Source organism: Eucalyptus grandis, chromosome 11 (assembly GCF_016545825.1).
Source record: "Eucalyptus grandis isolate ANBG69807.140 chromosome 11, ASM1654582v1, whole genome shotgun sequence".
Lineage (NCBI taxonomy): Eukaryota > Viridiplantae > Streptophyta > Magnoliopsida > Myrtales > Myrtaceae > Eucalyptus > Eucalyptus grandis.
Window position 1 is genome coordinate 9,246,675 of NC_052622.1, and position 7,419 is coordinate 9,254,093.

At 40.5% G+C, this 7,419-nt stretch overlaps 1 pseudogene; it reads right to left on the minus strand.

The window, feature by feature from the left end:
* Positions 1-1,038: 1,038 nt before the first annotated feature.
* LOC120290008 lies at positions 1,039-2,415 on the minus strand (annotated as a pseudogene).
* Positions 2,416-7,419: the final 5,004 nt, after the last annotated feature.

The window sequence follows — 7,419 nt, forward strand, 5'->3', positions numbered from 1 at the left end:
GGTCCTTCCAACCTGCTAATTTACAAGCACGTTTTAGAGATTGTGTTAGAAGCAAATCCAGGGAAATGAGCATCGAAGTTTGATGACAGACTCGGGTATCTCCAAGCTTAGGTAGTCTTGATTCTTAGGCCAATTGGAGGATATCACTGCAAGATTTAACGAGAGAAAAGAAACTAACATGACTTGATACGTTTCAATTTATATTGAATAAATTTTTCATTATTGCATCATTGATATATTTTTTTATGATGATATTGAAATTTGACAAACAGCCAATGCCACTACAATCTTATGACACGAGCTGATAGCTTTAGGGGGTAAATTATCTATCTATAACAGTGAAATTGTTTAAATGACACATGATGAAGAAGGATGGGTAGAATTATTCAGACATCCTTAACATCATAGGCTTGGTAATTGATCTAATATGCATCTAGGCCCATAAAATTCCTCTGTGGTCTCACTTTGGGCCAATTAATGGATCAAGAGTCGTCACTTGTTTTGTGTTGTTCATGTCCACAAATCTAATTAACATGGAAGCCAATACCAAAGAATTGGTTGGTTCCTGGATATATGACATAAGTGAACCTGATCATTGAGTGAGTTTGGATGGGTTGAGTGGGGTATCTGAGCTAAAATTTTTATTGTAGGCTTGTAATCCACCAAATTTGGCGACTTATACTACAATATGTTAAACAAGATGCGTACGTTCAAAAGTTGGGTGCTTCATTAATTTCATAAAGTTTTTTTTTTCCAGATTAAGAGGTTGTTGTAATTATTTTATTGATATTTTGCTCAAGCACATTGTTGAGTTATTTTGAGCTGCTCGCCATCTTTATAATCAACAAAGCCTTCATTTGGTTTGGGTTAGAATGATATTTTAAGTTATTAGATACTATAAAACCAACCAATGGAGAGATCAATTGCACATGCTATAACATGCAATATTTCATAAATAATTTAACATGTATCATGTCAAATACTAACGCGACAATTTTCCTCAAGTTTGGCGTAGGAAAAAATTTCCTTCCACGACAAAAAAATTCAGTCCTTTCCAACCCAAGAGGAGTATGTGGGTATGACGACATCTTTTGCATGCAAAGAATTGCAAAGAATTCCCCAAATCAAGCGGTTGCAATTGGCTCCAGGCTGGGGCTCGACTCCATGGCTTTCATGGCTTGGAATCTTGGCTCTTTGGCTTGGAACTTGAGAGCAGCATACAGTTTCATATAGTCCTCGAATACGAACTTTGGATAAGCTGCTTCGCCGGCCTCCTCTGCCTTGCTCTCCACGAGTGCCGGTGCTGGATGGATCATGGCGTCGCTGCCCGGGTTGTAGAATGAAGCTATGGACATCCTGTTCCCATCGGTCTGAGCCACTACCCTATGCAACACGCTCTTGTACTTCCCATTGGTTATCACCTGTATTTGATTTGAAACAATCTTTCAATTTCAAATGCCGAACGTGATATTCTTGTATTAAAAGGTGATGGTTTCGCTATATTGCGTAAGCAGCAGTGCGAGAATATATGTTACCTCGATTTGGTCGCCGAGGTTGACGACGATGGAGTGGCGCATTGGGGGGACGTCGACCCACTGGCTGTCCTTGAGGAGCTGCAAGCCGCTGACCTTGTCGTCCTGGAAGAGCAGGACAATGCCGCCGGCATCAGTGTGGGCTCGGCCCCTTGATCAGGTCCGGCTTCGGGCACGGCGGGTAGTTGCTGACCTTGGTGCCGAAGTTCGGCCCTTTGGACCCGTGGAAGGCCTTCTTCAAGTAACCTTTCTCCAAGCCCAGGTTCTCACACAGCAGGTCCATGAGCTCCTCCGCCAGCTTCTCCAACTTCACCGCAAACTCCTTCATGACTTTCCTGCACATCAAACGGTGAAAGGTCACCATCGATAGATGCGGAGTGGAATGCAGCTTTTCGTCTATGTTGATAAATTCTCACCATCAGTTACCTGTAGTCATCATCGAGATCTGGGATTTGGTAGATGTTGGATACGGGGAGGTGCTTCAAGTGGAAGGTGCTTTCCCAGTCCAAGTCATGGACCTCTGTCTCGACATACTCGAGCCCCTTGCTCGCCACCAGCTCTCTGAACCTCTGCTCCATGCACTTCTTGTAGTGTCCCTTTGTCATTCTCTCGACCGTGTCCATTAGCTCTGGTGGAATCCCATGATTCACCAGCTTCATTTGGTCATTTCCCAAGGCGTGACAATCCAAAATGTTAGACCCACTTTATCAAGCATAAATATAAGTGAGAGAGAGAGAGAGAGAGAGAGAGAGAGAGAGAGAGAGAGAGGGTTTTGTACCTCAAAGAAGCCCCAGTTCTCACAGGCATCTTTGATCTTGTCCATGGTGATTGCTCTCTCCTCACCATTCAGGTTCTCAATGTTGATCACTGGGAAGCTCTCCATTTTTCTCGCTAGAAGCTGTAGTGAAACCTTGCTTCTCTTTTGGTTTCTCTCTCTCTCTCTCACAGAATGAAGATAATGCACTTGCTTGTTTGCCTTGGCTTGTCTTGTGCATTGGGCTGTCTGGTGGGTTCCCTATTTATAGTAATTTTTTCCCACTGCACAAGAGAGGATTTCCTTGACCACTTCTATGTTCACATACTGGGCGAACGAGGATTGAAGAGGATGGAAAATTACTAAAATTATGACATCCAGTGGGTCCCAAAGGTGGTGGCGTGGTCAGCCTGCCTTGTCCAACCATCTCTCTTGCTCTCCGGATTTTGGACCCCACCTTGGTGATGGCTAAGATCCCCCTTCCTCTTTCGTGTTTATTTTTTTCATGACATCAGCTAAATAAATGGGATTCGGTCCTTATTTAGAAGCGAGCGGCTCGTGCACATTTTCCTATTTGACATCGCAACCTGTATGATAAACGTTTTGCTGTTAATTGGTTCTATGATCTCGCTCATCTGCATCGTCTTGCTAATTTTTTTTAAAATTAAATCCTATACTTATGATAAGATTAAGAGATCATATTATATAAATGGGTCAATTGAACACAAATTAGGTAGCTATGATGAAATTGGAGATATTGTTGGAAGCTTTTGAGACATGATAGTCCAATTCAATTGTTAGGTGTCACCACATTGATTTTAAGAGAAGAGCATGAAAAGATATTCATGACGTTTAAAAATCAACTGATTTGATTGACTGTTAAGGGTAGTTTCTAGATTTTAACTTTGAACTTCAAAGGTGATTTTCCTGTCAAAATTTATGAAAGTTATACTTGACTGTTAATATTTTTACATAAAAAAAAAATCTATAGTTTGTATAAACGATCTAATGTGCATTCTACATTGTATATCTCTAGCTCTTTGGGGCCAAAAGCTAGAAGTTGAGGTCGAGAAGCCGATGTATTTGATCTTGTCAACGTGACAATGCTTCATAGCAATCTCTTAGATGTGCCTGCCCTATCTTTAAAAGTGTAATTTACTTGTTGAAATTGTCAATAACAACTACCACAAGACATAAAAATTGTCTGAGGGTTGTGGACATTATCCTCAATCATATTGTTTGTTCTTCACATTGTGCAAAAGGAAATGCGACTATACTTCAACATTCAATAGGCATTCTAGATGGAATGTAAGTAGGATTTACTTCTAAGCACAACATCCTACTTCTTCCAAAACATAGCAGAGTACACGCCATAAGAAAATAATATCCGACACGAAATTATAGTCGGTTATTGATGATATAAGAGGGATATCCCGACTGCAAAGGGGGCAAATGAAGATGGGTTTATTTGAAAGTCATGCTTCTTTAGGTAAAACCTTAGAAAAAAAGAGAACTCCTTTCGGCCTTTGTAGTGGGCCTCCAAAGAACTCGAGGTGGAGAAAATGGACTGCAAAGGCAGTTTAAGTCATGTTCTAGCTACTTTTGGTCGTTTTCCATAATCCCCACCAACGACACCCTCTTCTCTTTTCTTAAAGAGGCTGGTCGTCAGTGATTTGACCCCAACCTATTCATTTAGCAAAAAGCTAGAATTGAAGGGGAATGTTACTTGCTAACCTCGAAGAAATCGTGCTTAGCGTGGCAGGATGTCTCTTTTTGTACTTTCTGCAAGGAGGCCAAGCAAATTTGGGTTGGAATATGTTGCTGTACATCTTTTTTAATTCTCATGTGCGAACTCCTCCATTTGGCAATGGTCCGGTAAGTCTCTCTTACGCGTTCCACTGTGCGTTTCATTATGAATCACGTGCAGAGTAATATGAAAGTTGGACGCGTTTCATCTTTTCATATTCAACCAAAGCCGATGGACCCCGCGGCAAGATTATTACACATTCAAATAAAGTCGTGTCTTGTCATGATTTCGATAGGCAACATCGGCTAAATAAATTCAACAGGAAAATTATCAAAACAGTCTTAAATTTATTGCAATTTTTCTATTCAGTCATAATTTTTTTTTTGGCCAATTGAGTTTTAAATTTTTTGTATTTGTGCCAATTTAGTCAATCGATCAATTTTAGCTGATTGGTGTTGATGTGGACGCCATCCGGCCGATGTTGATGTGTCAATTCTTTATTTTTTTCTTTCTTTTTCTATTTTATTATTATTATTATTATTATTATTATTATTATTATTATTATTATTATTATTATTATTATTATTATTATTATTATTATTATTATTATTATTATTATTATTATTATTATTATTATTATTATTATTTTGCTTTTCCTCCTTCCTATAGACCTTGTTAGCCACTGGGGAGGCTTGCCCTCATCGAAACTAGCAAGGGCGAGCCTTGACCACCCCTCGTGAGGCCTTGCCGTTGCTCAAGGTCGAGCCTGGCCCTTGTTGTCACGACACCATGCGAGGTTGTGCTTGCCCAGCCATGGTGAGGCTCGCCCTCACCAGATTAGGGTGAGGGCGAGCCTCCTTAGTGCTTAGCGAGCTTGAAATCGATGGTCGTAGCCTTTGGTTTGTCAGCAATCGGCTAGAGGAAGAAAATAAGAAAAAAAATAAAAAAAATAAAAAAATTGACATGTTGGCATTCATGTCAAAATTGACAAAAGAATTTCTCTCAACAATGGTTGAGTTTCCTCTCTATCCTAGGTGATAGCTGTTCTCATTCCCTTAAAAATCCCAAATCCCAAACCCTAAATCTGCTAATCATGGCAGCAATCTGCATACACCGCCGATTAACGGCCTTTTCCTATTACTATTTCATCCGCAAGATTCCCGGGAGAGCAAAGTGCAGATGGTTCTTTCTGTTCATCCTCCGATCTTCCGTTTGAAGCGCTACCCATGAACGATCGAAGTCTAACGAAGGCTTTCCGATACATGTAACTCCTTTTCACGGTCTCATCTTAAGGTATGACCACTGCCTCATCAGTGATAGTGTAGATGGAACATTCCCCTATTTTGGAATTTTGAAGCCCTAGAATGTTGTGCTTTCTTCGATGCTTTTGTCTTTCTTAATGGGCATATCAGTGTATCAGAAGAGAATCCTCCCGGTTCCTTGTCAAATACCTATATTCAAAACCACCCACTAAGCTCCCTTCACTCTATAGACAAATTACCAAAGTGATAAGTTGTTAGACTAGAACAGGAGATAGAAAATGACAGAAAGAGAGGATAACCATCTTCGATTAGCGGTGGTGTGTCGGAGAATGGGAGATCTGTGGTCTGAAGAAGACTTCAGGATCTAAGGGATGACATTCTAGCAGAAGAAAAAAAAAACAAAGTGAATTAACACTGCATGGCAAGCTCTATTCTAAGCCCAATGTAAATTTCTAGGCCTTCAGTAATACTATGAAGAGAGCATGGAAGTCTGATTCAGTCACATGCGAACCAATTGATATAGGTTTCTTCTCGTTTATATTCCAATCAATTGAAGAAAAAAGAAGGGTGCTAGAATCGGAACCTTGGTCTTTTGCGAGTAATCTATTAGTCCTTAAAGAAGGTGACCTAAACATACCTGAGCACTGTTATGAATTCACGCATTATGCGTTATGGGTTCACTTTATAGGTCTTCCTCGTGCCAGAGTTCATGAAGAAGCCATACGCCTCTTAGCCTTTAAACTGGGGACAATAGATGAGATAAAAATTGAGGTGAGAGGTGCTAACTCCAAGAAAAGTGGAAAAGCCAGAGTGTTGCTTAACTTGTCCAACCCGCTCAAGACAAGTATTGTGATAACCTGTGGAAACAAAAAATGATGGATTGATTATAAGTATGAAACGCTTTCGCACTATTGCTACTCTTGTGGACGAATTGGGTATTATGCAAATGATTGTCTCGAAATACCCTATGAAGAAATTGGCCTAGGCTAGGATCAACCAGGCCGATATGGCGGAAGTTAGAGAAAATAGCCCTTACTGGAAGGTTTATTTATTTATTTATGGTAAATTAGATCTTTTGGCACCAGAAGAGGAAGTAGTAATGGAGACTCAAATAGAGGTGGTAGAAACAACCATGGCAACAGCGGAAGAAAATCAAAATGCTCTTGCTTTTGTCCTTGTCCAGCCAGCGAAAACAGAACAATTGAGCATCATTGCAAGGCAGATTTCAGAAAAACAACAAACAACACTTCTATCTCAAGCTGGGATTGAGGTGTCTTCACATATTTCGAATAAAGGAAAGGTGATATATAAAGCTCCAGATGCAAAAAAAACAAAAACGAGTCAGTCCCTATGAGAAGAAAATTTCATAGGAACTTGTGGCGGATGAAAACCAACTGATGGATGCCCCTATTTAGTCTTGGGAAGGGGCGAGTGCATGGGCTTTGGTGGCTAGCCCTAATAAGCCACCAGAGCAAAGACTAAGTTATTAAGCTGGAACTATCAAGAGCTGGGCAACCCCTTGATAGTCCAGCATTTTCAAGCCTTAGTGGCTCAAGAGAGGTCCAACTTGGTGTTCATCATGGAAACAAAAAATCAGAACAATGTTGTTGAGAGAGTAAGGAAGCGGACTCCTTTTAAAGATTCTTTCACTATAGAGCCAGTGGGTATAGCTGGAGGTCTAGTATTAATGTGGGATGAGGAGGTTCAAGTGGAAGTGGAGGGTGCTTTTAGGGAGCTCATTAATATAAAATATAAGGATCTTAGTAGTGGGGACCTCATGCGAATCCCCTTTTTACATGCACCAACTATCTTTCAAGAGAGACTAAGACTATGGCGTCAAGTAAAAGACAGCAACTATTCCAACCCTCTCCCATGATTATGTGTTGGGGACTTTAATGAAATACTTTATCATTGGGAAAAGGTTGGTTGTAGGGAGGTAGACCGATACAAAATGGCAGCCTTCCGGGGTTTTTTAGATGATTGTTCTTTGATGGATCTTGAGAGCAAGGGCTGTGCTTACACCTGGTCCAACAAAAGAGAATGCAGTACATTAGTTAAAAAGAGATTAGATAGGGTACTCTGTAATTTGGAATGGAGAGTGCTTTACCCAAATGTGCAGACTTT